Raw genomic sequence first — 27,858 nt, 5'->3', positions numbered from 1 at the left:
AGGCTCAGGGAAATGGATAAACTGTTTGTGAATAGGGGTTATCCTGAAGATCTAATAAGGAAAATGTTGGATAAAGTGTTGGCATTCAATAGGGAGGACCTATTTAAAGAGAACAAAAAGGAGTTATCAAAAGAGTAAGAATAAGGACCGGATGGTTTTTGTTAGTCAGTATAATAAGCAGAGCCAACAAATACAGACTATCATCCGAAAGCATTGGTATATCCTTAGGGAGTGTAATCCTCTTGTCACAGAATTTAAAGAATTCCTCATGCCCCCTATAGAAGAGCTCCGTCTCTCAGAGATGCCCTTATTAGAAGTGATGTGGGTAGTGCTAAATCTAGTAGAACAAGCTATATTACTAAAAAGAACAAGGGTTGTTACCCCTGTTTGGGGTGTTTTAGCTGTAGTAATACAATCAAGGATCACCAGTTCACTCACCCTCATACTGGGGCTAAGTTTGATATAAAAGATTACTATACCTGTAATTCAGATTGTATTATTTATCTAATTAAATGTCCTTGTGGTTTGATTTACATCAGCGAGTCCCCTAGAAAGGCTAGAGAGCGTATGAGCCAAGATAAGTCCAACATTAGGAGGGGGAATGAGGAAACCCCTGTCTCTAATCATTTTGTTAAGGCAGGTCACCAAATCTCCCAACTAACAGATAATAGAAAGGATAGAGAGGCCCAGGAGAGGGGGGATAGAGAGCTGATCTTAAAGAGACAGGAGGCTTTCTGGATTTTTAAATTGGATACCTTGCATCCTAGGGGTCTAAACAGGGACCTGGATTGGTCTTTGTTTTTATAAGGTTCTTTCCATTTTCTGTGCCAGCGATAGGATTGAGTTAATAATTAACTCTTAATTGATTTAAGTGATATATTATTTGAGTAGACATGTGAATCTGTAATCCTTCCCTTTCGGTTTTAATATAAATATGTAGGTACTGTATTAGGACTGCTCCTATAAAAAATACAAGATGTAATGTTACTTTTCTACCAGTAGGTGGCGATGTGTAGCTTTTTTCTGTTAGATGTACTGTGATTGTATACACCTGAAGAGTATAAAAAGAGTGAACCTATCTTGTAAAAATTGTACACATGATTAAAAGGGGTGAGCCCTGAAACGTTGTGGTTTTTTATTCTCTTGTCCTAAATAAAGAAAGACTTTTATACTGGTGCTGCTGCTTTTTGCACTTTTTTGTATAGGGAAAGGGGGCATGTTGCTTAGACGCCTGTATCTCAGCTTTCCAACAGACCCCCAAGACCCACTGTTGGAAAGGTAATCACCTAACCTTTCCAATGGAATAAGTCTCGATTATGTGGGGGGGGGGGGGGAGTTAAAAAAAATAAAAAACCCTCAAATCAGCTTAGCACCCAGGTGGGAAAGTGCTTAGCACTCAAAGGGTTGAGGCTGGAGGAAAGGAGATTTAATCTCCTGTAATATAAATTATTTTTTTTCATTGTAAGTGCAATAAAACTGTGGAACTCACTACCAAAGGAAGTAGTGAATGCCAATACCTTAGATATATTTTAAAAAAAGGTTAGGACAGAAATCAGGGATATGATTGCTTGTGTTTAATTGATCACCTATTTAATGGGATTAATTTAAAATGGACATGATACCCAAATGTTGAAACACTTGAAAGTGATGCTGCATAGCTGTAAAAAGTTGATTAGAAAATATCAGCTAAACATCTCTATGTAAAAAAGAAAGATATTTTACCTCAAAATGTACTAAGTATTCACACACCATTGTAAAGGACTTTAAGCAACAAATCAGTATGCCTGTCCCGAGACTTGCAAGGGAGAGTGCCTCATGCACTCTCATTTTATTTCCCTATTCAGTTTAAGGATGTTTACTATGAAATCTCATGATTTCACAGTAAAAGAGTTCATGACCTCAGCACTGCTGATGTTGATTGACTGCTGTTCATTTCTTCCTTTTTTCTTTTTTACCTGCAGCTGGGTAGTAACGGATAGATAACTTTTTACACAACACTTACTCTGCTGAGCTGAGCTGAGCTGATTGTGAGGTAAAATATCTTCCCTTTTTACATAGAGATGTTCAGGTGATACGTTCCTGTCAGCTTTCAACATATGAGTATTATGTCCCTTTAAAGGGACACTGACCAAACTTTTCTTTCGTGATTCAGATAGAGCATGCAATTTTAAGCAACTTTCTTATTTACTCCTATTATCAAATTTTCTTCATTCTCTTGGTATCTTTATTTGAAAAGCAAGAATGTAAGTTTAGATCCCGGCCCATTTTTTGTGAACATGGGTTGTTCCCTACTGATTGGTGGATAAATTCACCCACCAATAAACAAGTGCTGTCCATAGTTCTAAACCAAAAGTTGTCTGGCTCCTTAGCTTAGATGCCTTCTTTTCAAAAAAAGATAGAGAACGAAGAAAAATTTATAATAGGAGTAAATTAGAAAGTTTCTTAAAATGACGTGCTCTGTCTGAATCACAAAAGAAAAAATTTGGGTTCAGTGTCCCTTTAAGCTCAACTGGAGCTTTTTTATAAGTATATTAGATTTGTATAGGTTGAACTTGATGGACTTCAGTCTTTTTTTAACCTCATTTACTATGTTACTATGTAATAAGGCACCAGCTCAAATGCAATGTGTTGATTACCTGATGAATAAAGCTTTTTTTTTTGTATAAAATATTGCAGCAGACTAAAATTGCATTGAAAAAAAATTGCAGAGAAAAAAAATATTTTGTTAAAAGTTTTTACAATATGTCTATGGAATAAATGTTTTCTTTGCTCATGGTGTAACATCACATAATTATAAGGTAAAAATGTAGTTCCTTGTTTACAACAATGTGTTAACCCATACATAGTGCAGCCAGAGCACAGTGCTGTTTGAACAGTCTGATAAGGAGCAGCTCTGCAAAGAGTAAACACTAACAGTTTCTGCATATGTACTATTCTTTCTGCAATGACAGCATGTTCTGCCTTGTCGCTTTCCACTATATGACCATTATCAAAACATGCACAATCTTTTATATGCACACTTTCTGAAGCTCCAGCTTCTACTGATAATGTGCAAAAGTTCACAGAATATACGTATATGTATTTTGTGATTGGCTAATGGCTGTCGCATGATACAGGGGAAGGAAAGTTGGATAAAATTTGCCAGAAAATATTCTATTGCTTATTTAAAATCTAAAACAAGTGCTATTACATTGTCTTTAATCTGCATTTGTCAATTATTCAGTTCTACAGTATTTAGTGATGCTTTAACCTGCAGTCTATAATCAATGCAGCAGCAAAGATAAAAACTGAATATTTACCTCATAAATTGCCACCTACTTATGAAACTTTCAATAGTGTTTCAACAAAAGTAAAACATTGCACAGTACATAAATGATACAACACACCATTAAAAAAGCGCCCCACACTCCACACAAATGCTCACAGTATGCACATCAAATTTGACAATAAAAGGATATATGTCTGTAGAATGACATCCAAATTGCAAAGAATGTTTGACAAATTTACATCACTGGGTTGCTGCCACCACTGATACACGGTTCTGGAGACCGGAAAAACTACAAGAAATGGAAAAGAAAAGAAACAGGGCGCAACCCCTCTAAGTGCAATAAGTAAGTTTCAAACAGGTTTTATTTAATGACACAATTTCACACTCACAAAGTTGAACCTCAAACATATGAGGTATGGTTAAAGCACTGGGGAACAGCTCATGGGTCTCTTAAGGCAAGATTACTGCAGCTCTCAAATGCAGCCCACTCAGTCTGGAGGTCCGGTGTATGTGTCTTACTACAACTGTGTCACAAAGACTCCACTCAGATTCCGGTAAATCCTTATGTCCTTATACAGTCCCCAAATCAATTTAAAACAATCCGTATGCAAAGTACATGCAGTAGATAAAAACACAACGTTTTGTATAAATACCACCACGCTCGATCCTCAATCAGCTGTTTCACAAGTTTAAAGCCGGCTACTTGCGAGTGCTGGAGCGGATGACGTGATACGGTGGGCATGGCCTTACGCATTTCGTAGGGATTCCCCCTACTTCGTCAGAGGCTGCCCACTCTAACCACCGTACATCTTAAATAATGATCCTTTAGACCACTCCTCTCTTAAAATCTGGTCTGAGACATATCTGATACCATTGTTATTAAGGGCAAAATATTGGATCTGTTGGCACGCTAGATCCCTGATATATTTAATCAAATTTCAAACTGGAGTACTGGAGACCGTATAACTCAGATCTGAAATAGCTCTTAAATATCAATTTGACTAAAAAGATTCAAACGGCAATCTGGAAAAATTTCCTCTATTATGATATGGTTTTTTATATATGTAAAAGTGACAGGTGAGTATTTAAATGTGTTTTTATACACATATATATGCATGCAAATAGGTGAACGCACTTCCATAACGTATCCATAGACCAATAGAATGAAAGCCGATATTACAAGCTATTACTTAGGACGCCTTCTATGTGCATGCATATGCATACACTTAACCTCTGATTTTAGCTACCAATGTGAAGACATATGTGAGTGTAGGGAACTGGGGGTTTTATTATAAAGTTTTATTGGGGGGGTGGATAGATCATCACTAAGATATTTTCAATCTCACTGACTCTATTAGCAAAAGTAACTCTTGTTTAATCATCCACTAGAAAGGCGGCTAAATCTATCTCTCTGTTCATCCCACTTGGTTCAAGAGTTCCCAAAGTTCTTATCCAATAGGTTTCTTTTCTCCTTAAGGCTATTAGCCTATTTCCACCATTTACATCAAGCTTTACTCTTTCTAAGGCTTTTACTTGTAGGCTACTTGGTCTTTGTTATGTACGTCTGAAAAATGCGCTGAAACCCCATGGGACAACGCTCCTTTTTCAATATTGACCACATGTTCCCTAAACCGAGTTTTCAAGCTTCTTTTTGTTCTGCCAATATAAACTTTCCCACAGGAACAGGACAATTGATATACTACATGAGTACTTTTACAATTTAGGGACTCTTTAATTGGATATTTCCTATTGTCTCTTAAATATTTGAACTCCGAATTATCTTTGTCCCAATGTAGGCAGCTCAGACAGTTTTTTCTGCCACATTTAAAAAAAACAGAGGCCTGTCTTTGTAACCAATGTTCTGTCTAACCTCTTCTCTTAATTTGCTAGGGGCTAAAATATTTTTCAAATTATCATTCTTTTTAAAAATTATTTGCGGTCTCTCAGTTAAAATTTCTTTTAAAACCGGGTCCTGCAATAAAACAGGCCAATGTTTTTTGAAAGATCTTTCTATTTGTCTAGAGGCTCTATTATATTTAGTTATAAATAGTGGCTGATCCTTCATTCTCTTTGCCTTATCAGAATTTTGATCTTTTTTTGTTTCCAATAGTGTACTCCTATCTGGTTTCTTGGCCCTAGTGTATGCATTTGATACTACTGCAGGATCATATCCTTTACTTATAAACCTCTTTTTTAATATCTCTGATTCTTTTTCAAAAGTAATTAAATCTGTGCAATTTCTTCTGACCCGTTGAAATTGCCCAAAGGGTATATTTCGGATCCATTTGGGGTGATGTCCGCTGGTAGCATGTAAATATGCATTCGTATCAGTCTGTTTCCTGAATAAGCTTGTAATTATTTTATCTCCTCTATGGGATAGTGTCAAGTCCAGGAAGGTTATGTGGTCAGTATCATGCGATTCAGAAAATCTCAAATTTAGAAGATTCTGATTTACATATTTTACTAGTCCAGCTACTTCTTCTGAGGTGCCCTTCCAAATTATGAGGACATCATCAATGAAGCGAAACCACTTCACAATCTTGTCTTTAAAAGGATTATTCGTGTAAATATACAGATCCTCCCACCACCCCATATATAAATTTGCGAAGTTGGGGGCGAATTTCGTCCCCATCGCTGTGCCAGTTTTTTGAAGAAAGAATTCCCCTTCAAATAGGAAGACATTTCTTTTTAAAATAAAATCAATACAAATTAAAATAAATGTCCTCTGTGTTAGGTCTATATACCCTGTTTGTCTGAAATAATATTCAATGGATGATTGGCCTAAGTCGTGCGGAATACAGGTATATAAAGAAGAAACATCTAGAGTAACCCACATGTATTCTTCTTTCCAAATACATTGCGAGAGTTGTGTTATAATATCGGTTGAGTCTCTCACATATGACTGGAGACAGGGGACTATAGGTTTTAATATAACATCAACATACTCTGATAATTTCGACGTTAGTGACCCTATCCCGGACACTATTGGGCGTCCGGGGGGGGTTAACTAACGTCTTGTGAATTTTGGGGAGGTGGTAGAAAATAGAGATTCTTGGTTCTACCACCTTCAGAAATTCAAATTCAGATTTTTCCAAAATCCCAAAATGTCTTGCTTTAAAGATCAGATCATCATATTGTTCTTTAAAATCCTTTGTTGGATTTGTCTTTAATTTGACATATGTATCTGTGTCCCCTAATAACCTATATGCTTCTCTCAAATAATCTGCCCTATCCTGCAGGACTATTCCGCCTCCTTTGTCGGCTCCACGTATGACCAAAGAGTTATCACTTTTTAAATCACTTAGTGCTTTCTTTTCCTTTAAACTCATATTATAAGCTACATGACCTTGCCACATCATCCACTCCAGCACTCGCAAGTAGCCAGCTTTAAACTTGTGAAACAGCTGATTGAGGATCGAGCGTGGTGGTATTTATACAAAACTTTGTGTTTTTATCTACTGCATGTACTTTGCATACGGATTGTTTTAAATTGATTTGGGGACTGTGCCCTGTTTCTTTTCCATTTCTTGTAGTTTATCCAGTCTCCAGAACCGTGTATCAGTGGTGGCAGCAACCCAGTGATGTAAATTTGTGAAACATTCTTTGCAATTTGGATGTCATTCTACAGACATATATCCTTTTATTGTCAAATTTGATGTGCATACTGTGAGCATTTGTGTGGAGTGCTTTTTTAATGGTGTGTTGTATCATTTATTTATTATTTTTTAACATATACAAACCTTAGGGTACTGTATATTATCTGGTATGTAAGAGCTGACCCACATATATACTGCTTTAGGATTTAAAGTGACATATTGAATTTTTGAATCCTTGAAGTTTTTGAGCCACATTGAAATCCTTGTTTTATCAAAGAATTTTGAAAATATCTGTATTACTGATATATCTTACTCCAGTTACACAGATAATAGGTGAACTTTTTAGTTATACAATTATTCTTTATCTTTTATATATATATATTTTTTATTTGTTTTATCTTGGGTTATAAGTATTAAGTATAAGAATCTTTCGGAATAATAGTAGTAACACTATGGCAACTAAATATAGTAAATATTTCAGTATTACTAATAGAAGTAGAATTTTATCTACCAATTTTTCTAGTGACTCAGATGAATAAGTAAACCCTGAACTCCTCTTTAAAAAGTTAGAAAAATTGTCTAAAATGCAAGTTAGACATTGGTACGATCTAATAGCTCTTGAAAATTATAAAGAAAACAACCTGGTGCCAAATGGGTTAAAAATGTCTAAAACTTGCATTTTTGAATTGGAGGAAGTAGAATTACACACGGAGTGGGAGGAAGCTCTGGGTGAATGTTCTAGCAAATTAATTGATATCGCAATAAAATACAGAGATAAGAAAGTAAAACTTTTGACTGACCAAATAAAGGATATTGAAAGTGAACTAGAAAAGTGTGGCACTAATGAACACTTTAATGACCTAGACAAGAGAAATAGGCAATCTATAGCCACTTTCGAGAATGAGGTCATAAAAATTAAGAAAAAGAAACTAAATAATGCTTTTTTGGCAACAAACACAGCAAGGGAAGAGAGAGATCAAGAAATAGAAACTAGTGAAGTAGTTTCAACTGAAGAGAGATCAAGACGTTTCCATGTGAATGGCCAACCCAGATTTAATACAACTAATAATAATAAAAAGATGCAAAATAAGAAAGGTGTTAATAGTAATTCAGGGGAATCCTCTAAGCAGGTTAAGAATGGACACATCAATTTTCATGGGGGATTTAGGGAACACACCTATCAAAATGGTTCCAATAACAATAGTAACAATAAAAATAATAATAATAAAAATAAGAATAAAAACAAAGTAACACATAATTATCATGTACAGAATCAGGAGACCCCAAAAAAAAACTTTGGAGGGATAGATTTTCAAATAGAGAGTAAAGGGATTTTGAAGGAGGGGGAAATAGACCAGTAACACAAAGAAATGATCAAGATAGGATCTATCAACACCCAAACAAGAATAAAGGCAAAAATAACTACTCATATGTAAACTCAAGTGAATCAAGAGCATATGATGATATGGGTGCAAGACCAAGATTACCGCACTGGCAAAACTTGGGAAATACGGGTAGAGTACCAAAAAATAGTAGAGATGACTACCAAGGACCATCTGCTAACTATTCTTCTTCTTTTTTAGGGGTATGCAACTCCCCAATGGGGAGAAACCCCAAAAGAGGAGAAAGAGAAGAGGATGTAGGAGGAGGAGTGGGACTCTAACTCAAAAAGATTAAAAGAAAGAGAGTGGCAATGATGAAAGAAAATGGCCAAAAGATATTTAATATCAGTAAAAAAAAATAACTAACACAGAGACAAGAATCCTAGAGAGAGGTTTGTCCTTTGCTCCTACGAATCATCCAAAAGATTTTGAGCTTTTTATAGATCTTGAAAAATGTTCAAGAAAATTAACCCTTAAAAGAATCCATGCTAGAAACTCAAACAAGTCTGATTGTGTAGAGGAGGAATCATCAAATATAGGTGATGAATCCCTAACTTTAGATACACTAATAACACTTGAAGATGAGTATGAAGAAGGTAATGATATGGGGAATACACAAAATTTAATCCACATATTGGAAGATCTAGAGGCCGAGTCAAAGAACCTTAGGGTGAATCATACAGGTCTAAAACCTAACTCCACGTTTTTGCCATTGCAAGCACAAGGGAATTTTATACCAGTTTTTAATAAACTCGTACTGAAAGATCTAGAGCAGATTTGTACAAACAAACAAACAAGGTCATTTAGCTTATAATATGAGTTTAAAGGAAAAGAAAGCACTAAGTGATTTAAAAAGTGATAACTCTTTGGTCATACGTGGAGCCGACAAAGGAGGCGGAATAGTCCTGCAGGATAGGGCAGATTATTTGAGAGAAGCATATAGGTTATTAGGGGACACAGATACATATGTCAAATTAAAGAAAAATCCAACAAAGGATTTTAAAGAACAATATGATGATCTGATCTTTAAAGCAAGAGATTTGGGGATTTTGGAAAAATCTGAATTTGAATTTCTGAAGGTGGTAGAACCAAGAATCGCTATTTTCTACCACCTCCCCAAAATTCACAAGACGTTAGTTGACCCCCCCGGACGCCCAATAGTGTCCGGGATAGGGTCACTAACGTCGAAATTATCAGAGTATGTTGATGTTATATTAAAACCAATAGTCCCCTGTCTCCAGTCATATGTGAGAGACTCAACCAATATTATAACACAACTCTTGCAATGTATTTGGAAAGAAGAATACATGTGGGTTACTCTAGATGTTTCATCTTTATATACCTGTATTCCGCACGACTTAGGCCAATCAGCCATTGAATATTATTTCAGACCAACAGGGTATATAGACCTAACACAGAGGACATTTATTTTAAATTGTATTGATTTTATTTTAAAAAGAAATGTCTTCCTATTTGAAGGGGAATTCTTTCTTCAAAAAACTGGCACAGCGATGGGGACGAAATTCGCCCCCAACTTCGCAAATTTATATATGGGGTGGTGGGAGGATCTGTATATTTACACGAATAATCCTTTTAAAGACAAGATTGTGAAGTGGTTTCGCTTCATTGATGATGTCCTCATAATTTGGAAGGGCACCTCAGAAGAAGTAGCTGGACTAGTAAAATATGTAAATCAGAATCTTCTAAATTTGAGATTTACTGAATCGCATGATACTGACCACATAACCTTCCTGGACTTGACACTATCCCATAGAGGAGATAAAATAATTACAAGCTTATTCAGGAAACAGACTGATACGAATGCATATTTACATGCTACCAGCGGACATCACCCCAAATGGATCCGAAATATACCCTTTGGGCAATTTCAACGGGTCAGAAGAAATTGCACAAATTTAATTACTTTTGAAAAAGATTCAGAGATATTAAAAAAGAGGTTTATAAGTAAAGGATATGATCCTGCAGTAGTATCAAATGCATACACTAGGGCCAAGAAACCAGATAGGAGTACACTATTGGAAACAAAAAAAGATCAAAATTCTGATAAGGCAAAGAGAATGAAGGATCAGCCACTATTTATAACTAAATATAATAGAGCCTCTAGACAAATAGAAAGATCTTTCAAAAAACATTGGCCTGTTTTATTGCAGGACCCGGTTTTAAAAGAAATTTTAACTGAGAGACCGCAAATAATTTTTAAAAAGAATGATAATTTGAAAAATATTTTAGCCCCTAGCAAATTAAGAGAAGAGGTTAGACAGAACATTGGTTACAAAGACAGGCCTCTGGTTTTTTTAAATGTGGCAGAAAAAACTGTCTGAGCTGCCTACATTGGGACAAAGATAATTCGGAGTTCAAATATTTAAGAGACAATAGGAAATATCCAATTAAAGAGTCCCTAAATTGTAAAAGTACTCATGTAGTATATCAATTGTCCTGTTCCTGTGGGAAAGTTTATATTGGCAGAACAAAAAGAAGCTTGAAAACTCGGTTTAGGGAACATGTGGTCAATATTGAAAAAGGAGCGTTGTCCCATGGGGTTTCAGCGCATTTTTCAGACGTACATAACAAAGACCAAGTAGCCTACAAGTAAAAGCCTTAGAAAGAGTAAAGCTTGATGTAAATGGTGGAAATAGGCTAATAGCCTTAAGGAGAAGAGAAACCTATTGGATAAGAACTTTGGGAACTCTTGAACCAAGTGGGATGAACAGAGAGATAGATTTAGCCGCCTTTCTAGTGGATGATTAAACATGAGTTACTTTTGCTAATAGAGTCAGTGAGATTGAAAATATCTTAGTGATGATCTATCCACTCCCCAATAAAACTTTATAATAAAACCCCCAGTTCCCTACACTCACATATGTCTTCACATTGGTAGCTAAAATCAGAGGTTAAGTGTATGTATATGCATGCACATAGAAGGCGTCCTAAGTAATAGCTTGTAATATCGGCTTTCATTCTATTGGTCTATGGATACGTTATGGAAGTGCGTTCACCTATTTGCATGCATATATATGTGTATAAAAACACATTTAAATACTCACCTGTCACTTTTACATATATAAAAAACCATATCATAATAGAGGAAATTTTTCCAGATTGCCGTTTGAATCTTTTTAGTCAAATTGATATTTAAGAGCTATTTCAGATCTGAGTTATACGGTCTCGATGATAATTTTGGGTAGTGTGTAGGTATTTTTTATGAAATTAAATTGAACAATCAAATTATACAATTATATCATCATTTTTTGCACTATTATATCTATGTATTATATAATAAAATTTTATCATTTGAAAAGATAGTGGTTTTTAAGCAATGTTAATATATAATCATGTTCAGATATTTATCAACTAAATGCTTTTATGTAACATTTTTGCACTGTTTTTAAGGAAGCATTTGGTTATTAATTTTGCGGTTAAAAGTGCTGTTATTTTTACTGTCATTTTTACTGTCATTTATTTATAATGATTTCTTTTCAATATATATTTTAAGCATATATATTTATAAATTTTAGCTTTCTTTTGATATGTACTCCATTGGAGTTCCTTGCCGATATATGTACTCCAGTTTGAAATTTGATTAAATATATCAGGGATCTAGCGTGCCAACAGATCCAATATTTTGCCCTTAATAACAATGGTATCAGATATGTCTCAGACCAGATTTTAAGAGAGGAGTGGTCTAAAGGATCATTATTTAAGATGTACGGTGGTTAGAGTGGGCAGCCTCTGACGAAGTAGGGGGAATCCCTACGAAACGTGTAAGGCCACGCCCACCGCATCACGTCATCCGCTCCAGCACTCGCAAGTAGCCGGCTTTAAACTTGTGAAACAGCTGATTGAGGATCGAGCGTGGTGGTATTTATACAAAACTTTGTGTTTTTATCTACTGCATGTACTTTGCATACAGATTTGTTTTAAATTGATTTGGGGACTGTATAAGGACATAAGGATTTACCGGAATCTGTGAGTGGAGTCTTTGTGACACGGTTGTAGCAAGACACATACACCGGACCTCCAGACTGAGTGGGCTGCATTTGAGAGCTGCAGTAATCTTGCCTTAAGAGACCCATGAGCTGTTCCCCAGTGCTTTAATCATACCTCATATGTTTGAGGTTCAACTTTGTGAGTGTGAAATTGTGTCATTAAATAAAACCTGTTTGTAACTTACTTATTGCACAGAGGGGAGGGGTTGCGCCCTGTTTCTTTTCTTTTCCATTTATTGTACAGTACATATATTGTTCTCAATTCCAGTAGCCTCAACACAGTGGTTAGAAGGTGAAACATACTGAGATAATATTACGGTCTAATGTCAGGCTATGTAACATCAATATAAACTATGGTTATTTAATGTGTCCTGCTATACAAATGCTAAATGGTTCTTAACCCCTTAACGGCCAGACTTATATGTCTACTTCAAAACAAAAGTTCCGATGTAAACAAATAAGTTAAAAATTGAAATTATGCGATTGTTCATGCAATCGTGTGATTTCAATGATGGGATTGTGTCTGGGGGAGTGCCTATGACGCTAGGCAGGCCCTCCACCCCGCAATCCCATTCGGGAAGCACCTTTGGTTTTAGTACAGTCAAAAGGCTAGGACGTTCTATGCCGTCCTAAGGGCGTTAAAGCCCAGTGCAGTTAGGACAGCATAAAACATCCTAAGGGCATTAAGGGGTTAATTTAACTCTTGCTTGCTTATTTTGGTACTTGTTATAAAGCTATGCCAAGCAAGGGGGGGTGATGAGGAGGTTGATGATTTAACATTCATTAAAGGGTTATAACAGAGTGCAAAAAATGCTCTAATATGTAGGAACAATTTTATTATTGCACTATTGCTTGCATATAACCATGTTTAACCTCTGCACATAATTAAAGTTAGTTCCAGAGCAGCAATGCTCTACTGGGAGTTAGTTGATCACATCTAATAAGTCAATGATAAAAGACAAAATGTGTGCAGCCACCAATCAACATCTAGCTTACAGTAGTACATTATTGCTGAGGATATGTATATATTCTTTAAAAAAAAAAAAAAAAAAAAAAAAAAAAGGTACCCAAGAAAACAAAAGTAAAATTGATAATAGAAGTGAATTAAAAAAATGACATTAAATCATGAAAGTTTTATTTTAAACTTCCGTATCCCTTTACGCAATCAGTATGACTAAATATACCACTAGTATTTTATGTGCTTACATGGGCATGGCTCTGCTGCTAAATGTCCCATGAAATGTTTCTCAAAAATTAGCAACTATGCTACTGGAAGTTAGCTGAACATATCTGGTGAGCCAATGACAAAAGACAAATCCAGCTTGCTTCCTGTAGTGTTTTATTGCTGCTGAGGATATGTAGATATGCTTTTCAACAAAGAATATCAATAGTACAGAGCACATTTGATAATAAAAAGCGATTTTTAAAATTGCATGCTCCATATAAATCATTAACGTTTAATTTTGACTTTCAAGCGCTTGCTCACTGGCTAATAAGCAGAACTGCAACTATTTTAATGGTGGACGGTGACTCACAAGTATAGCAACATACATTTTATACAAATTGAAATACATTTAACCCCACCATTTTTAATATGTACCAACATAAAGTTGTATAACTGTGATTAACAAAAACATATCAAGAAACAGCACAAAGGAAACTGCTACTATTAAAGTGATGGTCAAATTTACAGGTTTTAAAATCAGGTCTGGAATCTAAGCAATATTTTACAGGGACTTTAATTGGTCACTTCTAATGAAGATGTGCTGTAACTTTTTAATCACGCCATGACATTCTAATACCCCACGCTGCGGCTGCCCACTTCAAAACTTATATTTTTTGTGAGCTAATGGTTTTGACTGTTCTCCCATCTGCGCTCTAACCGTTACGGCACTAACAAATTTTTTGAGCCTAGAGCCCCGATTGGAAAACTGTCAAAACCATTAACTCACAAAAAAATACTTTTGAAGTGGGCAGCCAGAGTGCAGGGTTTTAGAACGACACAACTAGATTAAAAAATAAGTTACAGCGCAACTTCATTAGAAGTGAACAAATAAAAGTTCCTATAAAATATCACTTTGATTCAAGACCTGATTTTAAAACATGTAAAGTTTACCATCACATTAATGTTAAAAAAAATATTTACAGCTGCATAACGTTAAAGTCAATCCTAGCGTTGTACAAACGCTAGGATTTATTATTGAAACAAATAAAGGGGACTTTCATTCATGAGGTATAAGATGCTTCATGTAGAAAGCTCATTTATTTGTTTCAGCCGATCGCCGTTCTTAGCTGCAACAGCAGCCCACGGTTAAAAAAAATGTTTGCTAAAAGGTGACGTTTTAACCTCTAAGCCAATAGCTGTGCAGTAAATCCAGCTTGGCACCTATGGGAGCTGGATTTACTGCACGCCTATTGGCTAAGAGGTGAAAATAGTCACCTCTTAGCAAAAAATGTTTTAGCCGTGGGCTGCTGTAGCAGCTAAGAATAGCGATCGGTTGAAACAAATAAAGGAGCTTTCTACATTAAGTATCTTATACCTCATGAATGAAAGTCCCCTTTAAAGTCCCCTTTATTTGTATCAATAGTCAATCCTAGCATTTGTACAACGCTAGTATTGACTTTCATTTAGCCAGGACTGTATCATCATCACTCCCAGAAATTAATGAATTAAAGGGTAGTCTAATCAAAATGAAACTCTCATGATTCAGATCGAGCAGGCAGCAATTTTTTAAACTAACTCCTATTATCAAATTTTCTTTGTTCTCTTGGTATCTTTATTAAAAAAAGCTGGAATGAAAGCTTAGGAAACGGCACATTTTTGGTTCAGCACCTGCCATCAGATCAGCAATCGCTAGCCATGTTCTGAACCAAAAACGGGCCGGCTCCTTATCTTAGCTTCCTGCGCTGCGGAATCTGTTGGCGCTCTACAAATAACCAATAATAATAATAATAATAATAATAAAGAGAAGAAAAATTGATAATAGGGGTAAATTAAAAAGTTGCTTAAAATTGCATGCTCCATCTGAATCATGAGAGTTTCATTTTGACAAGACTATTTCTTTTAGTGATTCCTGGCATTTCACCCCCCTTTGTGCCCAGTGATGAACTCACTGTTGCCAAAGCACATATTCCCTCTGCTGCATTTGTTTCTCACAGCATGTACTAGGCAACCTAATTTGCCAAGATGACACGTTTATCACAGGACTAGCCAGTAAGGTGCCACTTTGGGGAGCAGGCCAATAGGCAATAGTCCAGATTGTCTAAAGAGAAATCCATACATACGGTGGTACGTCTCCCAACTAGAACAGCCACACAGTCTAAGAGTGGCAATATCAGCCAAGCAGCTAGCAGCCTAGATAGTACTAGGACTGTGTTTGTGTGTCTGTATAATATAGATAGATAGATAGATAGATAGATCATTGCAAATTGAGAGCACTCACAGGTGCTTTAAAAAAAAAAAGTATTCCTTTATTGCAGTATCTTTAAAAACTATCAAAAACAGTTGATATATATTCCATATTACCTGTAATATATTTTATTTTTTATAAATATTATCTCTAGAGTATACCATGAAACTGCTTTATTTGATCATTTATTAAAGACTAGTACAATATTGTAATCAGTTGATGCTTCTTATTCAAGAATACATAATTTAAAACTGAGAATTTTTTTTTTCTCCTCTCTGTTAAATCTTTGCCTAAGAGAGGCAATAAAAACTGCTTCTATTGAAGACTTGAACAGCGTTTTGCTTTATGTCTGAAAAATCATTTAAAAAGACAGTCTAGTCAAAATAAAACTCACGATTTAGAAAGGACATGCAATTTCAAACAACTTTCCAATTTACTTTTATCATCAAATTTGCTTTGTCTTGGTATTCTTTGTTGAAAGCTAAACCTAGGTAGCTTCATATGCTAATTTCTAAAACCCTGAGATTTTTATATAAAAAAAAAAAAAGTTTAGTTATACATAATGAAACAACTTTGCAAAATATTTTCATTAATGATTTTTTTTTTTATTTTTTTTTTAAATATTTTTTTTATTGAGAAAAATTTTAATATTTTACAGCAAATATAAAGTCAGCAAGTCAAACAAAATGTGGATACATATAAATATACTGCAAGATGCTTCTTGGGTAAATAAACCAGGTCCTTTTTTTTCTGTGATTTCACACATTCAACAGTTCATATCCAAAAGCAGGACATATGGGCTGTATTTGCCGAGTGCTCTTTCCATACCCCAGTTGTAGAGACCTCTTTTGGATCTCGCAGAATAAGGAAGTCAAAGTTGATATTATAGGGGTAGCTGACTAAGTATTAGTATATTGCAGTCTATATAAATATTTTTGAGATAAGGTCAAACTTGATATAGATGAATAAAACAAAGAGAAAAAACATACAAAAAGAAAAATACTACAAACAACCAGAACTTGATTAAGTGACGTGAAATATAACCACATCTTTAACATTACAGGCAATTACTTATTTCAACCTTCAGATATACTATAATTTGCTGCCCCATCTTTTGCATCCTATGTAAGTGGTAACTTGAACCTAAAGGTGGCTGAAGTTGAGCTCCCCTGAATGGATATAGTAGCTCCTCTTAATAAATTAGCAGCCATGTCTGTTGGATTTATACATATACTTGTCCCACACCGCCTCGGCCGCAGGCAGTGCAAGAGGAGAAAGAGCTACTCTATGTGACATGTGGTTTATAACTGTAAGTGGAAAAGGGATTGCCACTGACATGTTTGTGTGTAAAGTGTTTAGGGCAATTCAAAGAATAATGACTTGTTATGCAGCATTACTAGAAGAACGAAACTCACTATAAGGCTCTAGCCCTGACAATACCTTGATAAATATGGTTTTCATATTGTGAACAGTGTGGGGGGTATTGCAACACATTCTATTAGCTTGCCTGTAGACTAAGTATATCAAACACAATGAGTATGCATAAAAGAACTAAACTTTACATTTAGAGGCCAAAGAAGGCAATACATTTAACGGTTGGGCATTAACTAGACATAATAAATTATACTTAATGGCGTGCTTGACACCTTTGTGTGCCATGATGTATCAAATGGTACAAGGGAATTGTGCCAAGTCTCTATGGGACCTTGCGAGGTAAGCAGCGATCTGATCACAGTCCTGTTTGTCCAGAGCATTGAAGTCACGGCTCTCCAAGGCACCCCCCCAAGGCCCCGGGGCACCCGGCCATAGATAGGGTTGAAGTAAGTGATTGTGCTATGTCAGGGGGTCCCCTTGGGGGTGGCATCCCAAGAGTTTGTGCCAGCGTACCTTTATTGTTGGTAAGACCATGTTTTGTTTTTATGGCGTGGGTCGCGGGAGTGAGTAGCACGGATGCCAAGCTAGAGTTGAGGGCAGGCTTGTTGTGCGTTAGAGTGTCCGGCGGTGAGTGAGATGGCTTCTTTGTGATTCTTTCTCCCCCATCGGTCTCCGCCGCTTCGCAGTCTCCATATTGCATTGCCAGCATGTAAGGGTGCAAGTTGAGAGGATCCATCTGCAAGCAGCCCAGTGTCAGCTGTGTGTTTGGTTGCGCGGCCCTCCCGGGCCCTAAAGGAAGGCCACACTCCGGGGTCTTTAATTGTAGTGACAGCGGGTGCTTCGGTAATGTCGGTGGGATTTTCTGCATCAGGTGGAGCAGTTCCTGTTCCGATGGAGCCTTATCTATTAATTGCTGAAACAGCAATTCTAATTTAAGCAGTGTGCGATCTGTTGATGCTAGGGTTGTACCATTCCTCGTGTCTACTGCAGTGGACGCCATTTTTACACCTTTCCCTTCCGTTTTCTTTTTCTTGTTATCTGGAGTGTGCGGATGGCTGATTCAGCCGGGGAAATCAAAGAGATGTTGAGAAGGCTGCAGTATGATAAGATGGGTTTATCTTGGGTTCGTTTCTGGTCAAACACCCCGGATAGCCGGGGGGGGAAGCGCTGCCTGTGTGATCGCCGCTAGTACAGGCCACAATTGTCCATTTCCACCTCTGGGATCATTCGTACAGCTGAGTGTATTTGAAACGATCTGTATAATGCTTAGGAGCACAAATTAACTTGTATTTTTGTTGAAAGCTGTATTTGTGAGTTAATATTGAGCGGCTTATAACCCACTCACCCAGAGCTCCAGAAAATGCGGCTGATCAGAGCCGCTACTTGGACACGCCCCCTTCATTAATGATTTTTACCCCTTTTCATTTAATCTAGCAGGGGAAATTGAGCAAATTCTAATTCTCAGAATTTGGAATGCCCCCTGCTAACTTCTCAAGGCCAATTCTGTTACATATCTGTCCCTAAGTGGCTTCATCACATAACAACTGCAAAACAAATTACTTTTTACTAATTTTATGACCATGACTACCCTTGTTGTCTGTTGACTAAAGAACAGATTGTCTCTTCTACATAAGGCAAACAGTGGGTTGAGTTTGGCTATGGGAAAAAAAAGAAGCAGTAAAAAGGATGTTAATTTGTTTTAAAAACATTACAACTTGGCTGATATGTTATTCTAAAAAAAGCACAACAGAAATATCTTGTAATTACAAGGTGTTTAGTGTACATTAAAATTGCAAATGGTGCATGGTTTTCTGAGCCCTAAAAGTATTACCATTTGGCTATGGACCTGCAGGTAGAAAACCCTTTATCCAAACTGCTTGGAACCGGAAAAGGTTCTGATTTTGGAATATTTGCATCTGTAAAACCAGACAGCTTAGAGACGGGATGGAATCCTGTGTAAAGAACAATATATTATGTCCTTTATGCAATATTTAGTTTGGGCTTCAGTCACCTCTGGGCTTCAAGATTGCAAGACACGCTAGAAAATCACTAACGAAGGTATCGGAAATGGAGGGGTTAAATGCAGCGCTCAATGCCTCAGCAAAAGTCTCATGTTGAGCATTTAACAGGTCATGTAGCTTATCTAATAAACATGTAGTAGTCACCAGGGTTTTCTTAAAAAGCAAGTGTTGGAACTAAGTTGGAAATTATGAAGCGCACTCTCTGCACTGAGATATGGCAAAGACTTGAAGGTTCTCTGCCAGGTAGCTCCGGAATACTATGACTGACAGCAGTCCCAAGAATAACGGCTTCAACAGATGGCAACAAGAAAGAATACTTTTTGGTTAAAACATCTTGAGAGATGGAACAGCACACAATTTTGCAACTAGACATATGCCTCGCCAGAAACACAAGTTATGAAGCAGTGGTCTAAAGACCGCTGCTACATAACTTGTCCGCCTGCTCTGAGGCAGCGGACAGAGATCACCGGAAATCAACCCGATCCAATACAATCGGGTTGATTAACACCCCCTGCTAGCGGCCAACTGACCGAGAATCTGCAGGGGGCGGCATTGCACCAGCAGTTCACAACAACTGCTGGTGCAATGATAAATGCAGAGAGCGTATGCTGTCGGCATTTATCGATGTGCAGCGGACATGATCCGCAATATCGGATCATGTCCGCTCGCACATTGGTAAATAGGCCCCATGGCCACAGCCAGAAGTTCCCTCCTAATTGTAGTTTACTTGTATGTATGAATATTCTTGTATAGCAGTGTGGTTTTAGCTCAAAAGCTTAGTAACTTATTTTCTGATAAAGTGTAATGCTTTTGACCGGCTGCTAAATCAAAGTGCCCTCAAAAGACTTGCTACCTATAATACAAACTTTGTAAATAAATATAGGCACACGTGCTACAGTTTATGTATAAATATATTTCATATCTGGCTCCTAGAGTTTGAAGTGATTTCACAAGCCCTGAATTAAAGGGATATGAAACCCAAACATGTTCTTTTGTGATTCAGACGGAGCATACCATTTTTAAAAGGTTTCCAGTTTACTTTCATTATCAAGTTTCCTTCATTCCCATGGTATTCTTTGTTGAAGATATTCCTAGGTAGGTGTCTGGAACACTATCTGGCAGGAAATAGTGCTGCCATATAGTGCTTTTGCAGATGGATAATATTCTTGCAAAACTGCTGCAATTACAGTGCTCTATAGACACATAAGCTCCTGAGATTACGTCCCTGCTTTTCAACAAAAGATAACAAGAGAATGATTTTTTTAAATAATAGAAGTAAATTAGAAAGTTGTTTAAAATGTCATACTAAATCTGAATAACGATAGAAAAAAAAATTGTGTTTCTTGTCCCTTTAACACATCACTTCAATGTTTCTAGAAGGAAAGCAGTACAGGTAAGCATTTCAAATATGTACGTTTAATTCAGGACTTGACAAACATGTTCTAAACCCAGTAGCCAGCAGAAAAATCTCGGAACGTGGTATTTTTCAGGTATGCACTAACCACGCTAATCAACAGATCTGAGGAAGCACAGATTTTGCTGTCCTCCTGTTTAAAGACTAAAAGGGATAGTAACCACCTTGAGATGTTATATAAATTGTTTAGTAATACATAATGAAACAACTTTCCAATATTTTTTGTATTCATTTTGCCACATTACATGTACATTTGGCTCTGAAAACTGAGGAAGTTCTAATTCTACAAACCATAAAATGGTTACTGCTGACTCTCCCAGGCTAACTCTGCTACATATCAGTCCCTAATTGGATTTATCAGATAACGGCAAAATAATGCACAACACTAACTTTATGACAGTGTTGCCTGTGGACCAAAGTTTAAATTGGTTCCTCCAAATAAGGTGGCTGGAGTTTGGCCATTGAAAAATAATTGCAGTAAAAAAAAAAAAAAAAAAAAGGTACTAATTTGTTTTAAAAACGTTGACAACAGAAATGTCTGGTAATTATAATAAAGGTGTTTACTATTCCTTTAAGCTGCAAGTAGTGTAATGTCTGAGAGGCTCACAGTACAATTGCCACACAAGGGTAGAGTGTATGGGATGGAATGAAAGAGATTTATTCCAGCCAAACTCTTATCAGGGAATGCAGCAGGAAGAACACTCCTACTGAGCTTTAGGGAGAGAAAGAAACTGCAGAGGCACACATGCAAAACAATGTAATTTGCTCTGTTGTGGGGGGTTTTCCTTCATGTTAGTCAGTTACTGGTGAAAGGGTTCATATGCTGCCGCTGATTCCTTTCTGTCCTGTAAAAAAACCTGTAGTCGTGGTTAGGATGGGTCTTTGTGTGCACTTCAACACCATCGCAAGCTGCATGAGCACATGCAAATAGATTACGTTACACGAGCAAAGCCTGGCAGAGTACAGAAGTACAAAATGCTGCTCTCTGTGGACTCCTGTTACACCCCAATACACTCCACTTCTGTGCAAACTCTCCAGCTCCTTAGCAATGGGAACCAAGAGCCTTTTATTTGTATGCACAACACCTGGCGGTTGTCTCAGGGGACATTGGGGCTTCTCATGACCCCAAAATCTATGCATCATGCACATTTTTTATGAAAGCCGTGGACTGTGTTAATTCATATTTTAAATGGAATTTTTTTTCTTGCAAATGCCAACCTTCTACCAGAGACACCTCTTTCCACATACCCCCGAAAAAAAATGCAATTGCAGTTGCTACAGCCAATCACACTGCCCAAGACACTATTTTGAATACCTTGGGTACACATAGCATACAAAACATCTCTCTCGCCCGAGATTGCCGAGTGGTTTCTAAATGTAGCCACCAATCAGCAAGCATTACCTAGCTTCTGAACCAAAAATGGGACAGCTCCTAAGCTTACATACCTACTTTTTCATATAAAGATACCAAGAGAACAAAGAAAATTTGATAATAGGAGTAAACTAGAAAGTTGCTTAAAATTGCATGTTCTTTCTGAATCGTGAAAGAAACAATGTAGGTTTAATATCCCTTTAAAGAGACAGTAAACACCAGAATTTTTGTTGTTTTAAAAAGATAGATAATCCCTTAATTACCCATTCCCCAGTTTTGCATAACCAACACAGTTATAAGAATAAACTTTTTACCTCTGTAATTACCTTGTATCTAAGGCTCTGCAGACTGCCCCCTTATTTCAGTTGTTTTGACAGACTTGCATTTTAGCCAATCAGTGCTGACGCCATGGTAAATTCACGTGCATGAGCTCAATGTTATCTATATGAAACACGAACTAATGCCCTCTAGTGGTGAAAAACTGTCAAAATGCATTTAGATTAGAGACGGCCTTCAAGGTCTAAGAAATTAGCATATGAACCTCCTAGGTTTAGCTTTCAACTAAGAATACCAAGAGAAAAAAGCAAAATTGGTGATAAAAGTAAATTGAAAAGTTGTTTAAAATTACATGCCCTATATGAATCATGAAAGTGTTTTTTGGACTTGACTGTCCCTTTAAGTCCTCCTAGAACTGTCCCTTTAATTTCAGCATTTACACTAAGTGAAAGTTTTTTGGCACCAGTATTAGAGACCAGGAAGTCAGGCTAACAATAGGTCCCAAACAATGGAGATGCTGTAAATGACCTTTGGGCTGTTGGCCAACAGGTGTGCCTAAATTCTATTTTTTGTTTTTAGCATTTGTTGTTTTCTGTTTATAAGCAATTACCTGCTAATATATTCTGTAGTGTTTGCATTTGTGCTTTATATCTAGTGAACTCAGCCACCTGCCTGTCCTGGAGTAAGCCGTGTCAGGAGATATGCTGCCAGTGTGGGAATGCTGCCAAGGACAAGGGATATGTATACAGAAGTAAAATATTGATAAATCATCTAGGAGCTAGATGTGAGATATATATATATATATATATATATATATATATATATATATATATATATATTATTATTTTATTATTTTTAAAAGTATATATATAATTCCCTGCCACCCCAGGGTAATCACTGCCTATTGTATATAGAAATTAGGTCCAGCGCACAGACTGTAGCAGCACTGATGCTGAACACTGGCAATCAAATATTTTTGATGGCCCAATAATAAATATTTTTAATGCAATGTATGTGAGAAACAATATGTTTTAAACATAAAATTAAAAAAAAATAAAGGTGGCACTGAGATGGGGGCGTGTCTCTGGGCAGCTCCTTGAATGGTAGCAATATTAGTTGCTCTGTGTGGATCACTGATACTTTGCCTAATACCAGTGAAATAACTGTTCATCCAGCTATAATATTCTAATATACAGATTCTACAGGTCAATCTGACTTAGAAGATATATTTTTTTATATACTCCACCTCTGCAGTCTAATCCGGAGCGTTGAGGCCTAAGGCAAACTCTTCACTGAGAGGCTCTCAACACCCCCCCCGGTAATTCTTCAGGCCGGGTAAGCAGTGCACAGACACTGAGAATATAACTTCATCTTCATCCTAGAACATCCATGAGTATGCTGCGCTACACTTGTTAAATGTGACTTACGAAAAGAGGATAAAGTGACTTTACCGCTGTACACGCACTTACAAAAGATGGCACCTAATGCTAATTCACTACTTGAGACTTTGGCAAACTTGCTAACTGAACACCATGAGAAGCTGCTGCAATCTTGGTCTGCTGAATGGGGTAGCTTGTGCGAGCTAACTAAGCAAATTGGATCTCGACACAAGATAGGAGTCTCCCCGGTGAAATCTGACAAGGATTCAAGTACCCAACTGATCTCCCTAAGTTCATCCGATCCCTCACTTCAGGCTCAAGTTCCGGCTGCCGCAGATCAGAACTGTCAATTGAGAGATCCGGAGAACAAATCCTCAGCTGTGGACATTTCTCCAGATAAATATGTAAGCCTGAGTGCTCAAAAACCATTTCCCGCAGCGAGGCTGCTGTCCGCAAGAGAGAAGAGTGCGGCCAAGACCGGTATAAGTACTTTGCTCACCTGCTCACCTGAGACGACACACTACATGCTGGATGTTGGAGTTAAGATAGAGTACTCTCCGTTATCTCTGGAACATCGGGGCTTAAAAAAGTCAAACCGGGATAGTCAGCCTCAGTTGCAACCCGTTCAACATGAAATGTACAAGGCGGAAGAAAAAGTGGCTATGGCAGCGACTCTCCACTCCGCACATCAAAACCCCACTCTGCATGAAATAAAATGGAATGGCGGAGCCTTTGACAAACCTGAAGGTAGCGTATGCCATCTGTTTGATCCGGGGGGACCTACTCTGATGACCTGAGGACTAAACGATGGAGCTAGGGCTTGCAAAAACGCCATGAGTGTTCTGCGGCTCCTTGGTGACAGTATAGTTGCTACACTGATAATTAAAGGCAACTACTACCAGGACACGAACACAGGGGTCAGCTGCTGAGTATTGTAGGTTGCTATATGTTGGGACGTTTACCCCTTTTATTGAGCCACTTGTTCACACTTTTTCATAGTATTATAGACAGCGGTCACCATGGGGGTTCCCTTTTTTTTTTATTACTATATAACCCTCAAGCAGCGATCCATTTAAATATGCTTCCTTTCCTGCTTGCCCCCAACTTTTAAAATAACTCCAGGTTTTGATGATCGCTATTTTATCTAGTTGCTGGCCCCCTGGTTTGAGTTCATTTTTCAAATATACAGACTATGGGATATCAAAAGTTAACCCTGTAGATACCGGCTAATAATCTATTATAATCTTTAAATTGTTATTCTAAGCCGCATGCTGAATCTGTTACAGAACTTCCTCAGCCCTACTTAGCTCTCAATTAATGGTAACTTATATATACCATAACTTATCGCAAAGCAATTGCTGTCATAACGGGGTGCCGCAGAGATACGTTATGGCCTAAGCCGCATGCTGAATCTGTTACAGAACTTCCTCAGCCCTACTTAGCTCTCAATTAATGGTAACTTATATATACCATAACTTATCGCAAAGCAATTGCTGTCATAACGGGGTGCCGCAGAGATACGTTATGGCCTGTTTCTTATTTCCATCACCCTGTTTACTTTGCAGTTGGAGGCAGTTAGACCTTTTGTTGTATACATGATCCCACAAAGAGTCTGTGCTGATGACCTAAGTTATGTATTCTTTACTGTCTAACACCAGTCAATTCAATGGTCATGTTTCACATAATGACATAGTTTAATATGGTAGTTGATACTCTGTACCTAATATTCCCTATAGTCCCTATTACTGCTGCTCTCAGAGGCTGCTTTTACTCTTACGACAGGCTAATACTCTAGTCTATGAATAACTTCATTTACTTTCAGATTTTATGTAGATTAGATCTATACACCAAGATAGGAAGCTACATCATATATGCTTCCTAATTTGCCATATAGGATAGTAAATTGCTTTGAATTTTTGCAAGATTGAATAGTTGAATAGAGGAACTAATATCTACAAAACTAGTTGTTAAAGTAGTGCATTCCCCAGTCTTGAATGACAGACTAAGCTCATAGGAGAGAATTTATTGATAGTTAACTAAACCCCCTATGCCCCTATAATCTATATCAGAGGCCCTAAAGTGACCATTTACATCACTCAACCCTTTATACATTTGCATTCCGTTTGTCCTGATGTTATGCAAAATTAGATATGCAGCACATACCCTTTTTTTTTTATTACTTTATGGTCGAAAGTGAGTATATTTCTGCAATAGTGCAGCAAACTATTATATATTGTATATTTATTTGTATCTTTGTTCATGGATGTGACCTTTATAGATAACAAGGCCCAAAGGAGGCCATTTCATTCATTATCTCCCCTATTTTGTTTTGTACATGCAATCGGGTCCATGAGTGACCTTATTGGACTGCAGGAGATTATATTTCTGAGAACATTAATTAAAAATGAGGTATGACGGTTATAATTTAATCCATGTGTTAAAATTGCGGGTGAATTGTCTATAGTACCCTGTCTTTGGAGAATATTTGAATTTGAAATTGTATTTTCAATCTATGTTGTATGTTTCCGATACCTCAATAAAAATATGGAAAAAAATAAAAAAAATAAAAATAAAGGTAGTCTGGTCAGCATATTTTCTATAAAGAATCAGCAACATATTTGATTGTTGTGTTTAGCATATTAAAGCATGGAATGTGTGATGTGTATTTGTAAATAAATACTGCACTTAGTAGAACAATGTGATCTGTGTGCAAGGGGTAGTCCGGAAAAGTGCTGGAGATAATATTGTCATGGGTTTGACAGCGTAGGAAAGACACAAAATAAACAACCGATTCCGTGATATAACCCCAAATACCCAGCAGCCTATCACGTGTAGGCCCACAAGCACATAATAGGTTGCTATGTTATTATAAGGAAATATGCAAATTGCACTGGGAGGAAGGATGAGTTGAAAGTTATCAGCATTAGATAAACCGTTCCACGCCAAGTTTCGTTTTTTTTTTTTTTTTACAAGTCCCTTATTTCAGATCACAAACACCAAACAGAAGAATATCTGAGCAGAGCTAGTCCGCCTTCAAAATGTAGAGGAAGAGAAATAAAACCATTACATTTTGTCAACCTGTCAAAAGTACCATTCTATGAATACAAAATAATTTACTTTTCTAACAACCTGTAAAACACATCTAAGCTATTTTACTCCTGTCACAGCGTAGACTTGATTTCTGACAGAATTATGCCATTCTCTGCAGCTATGGCACTGCCCACTTAATAGACACAGCTACTTCCTTGGTAGCCATTTTTTAAGGCGTGACTCGTGCATTTACGCCGAATCTAAGGCAAACGCTCCGTTATTAAAGTTAATACAGAGTACCGGACCCCTGCGGTCAGCGGTCATACACATGTACTACTAATATAATGGCCGTAATTGTATTATTATTTTTGTCTTACCAAGTTAAAGAAGTTGTAGACTTCCTTTGCGCGTCTTCTTTGAACAATACGGTTCACAGTTCCGTAGTTTGCATAAACCGAGTTCTAAATAATCTCGTCAGCCCCTGAACTCCAAAGAACCCAATAGACACGCCTTTTGCATATGTCACGAACAGGGCAAAACGTACAAGGGGGTGGTATAGACTGAGGGCGGAAATTCCGTTGAAGTCTAAAGAAGTATTGCGGAAAATGATAAGGAGGTTACGCAAGAAGACTGGGAGCGGTCTAAAGACAAAAATTGGTACTGCACTGTTCATGTATCCATGGACCAAAGGGGAGCTATATTTTGGCATCCAAAAGTATTTTTTTTTTATCCAATAGACTTCCCTAGGCAGCAGTTATGTTTCAGCCTTGCTTATAAATATTCGTACAATGTTTCAACCCTCAGCATACTTTTTTTTTATACATTTGTAGCTTTACACTCATAATGCAACACACCCTTCTCACTGGCACAAAATTTGAGAAAATATACAGCACAGATACATTACATGGGCACACTAACAGTCTTAAAGTGATGGTACATTCTAGCGTTTCAAAAACGCTGGGATTTACCATCCCTAAAAATAAAGGCGACCTTCATTCATCAGTAAAAAAAAAGATAAATAGGTACCTTTATTTTGCCGCAGCTTCAGCGCTAACCTAAGCGGCCTACGTCACAGCTCAGTTTTTTCAATAAAATTACGTTTCCACCTCTTAGCCAATAGCCATGCTTGCCCTTTGGCATTATGCATTAGGCTAGCATGGCTATTGGCTAAGTGGTAAAAACGACACCTCATTGAAAAAACGGAACGGTGCTGTGGGCGGCTGGAGGCGCTAAGGTTATTGCTGAAACCGCAGCAAAACAAAAGTTCCTATTAATTTTTTATTTTTTTTAAACTGATGAATGAAGGTCACCTTTCTTATTAGTGCTTTT

General features: G+C 37.1%; 1 protein-coding gene across 1 annotated transcript in view; it reads right to left on the bottom strand.

The window, feature by feature from the left end:
- Positions 1 to 27,128, bottom strand: part of LOC128653414 (membrane cofactor protein) — a 433,404-nt gene extending 406,276 nt beyond the window's left edge. Inside the window, exon 1 of the mRNA XM_053706682.1 lies at positions 26,907 to 27,128. The gene's annotated coding sequence lies outside the window, so the exon portion shown is untranslated. The remainder of the gene's footprint in view (positions 1 to 26,906) is intronic.
- Positions 27,129 to 27,858: the final 730 nt, after the last annotated feature.

This window comes from Bombina bombina, chromosome 3, assembly GCF_027579735.1.
Source record: "Bombina bombina isolate aBomBom1 chromosome 3, aBomBom1.pri, whole genome shotgun sequence".
NCBI lineage: Eukaryota > Metazoa > Chordata > Amphibia > Anura > Bombinatoridae > Bombina > Bombina bombina.
Note: the sequence above shows the minus strand (reverse complement) of the source record. Positions and strands in the feature narration are given on the sequence as shown.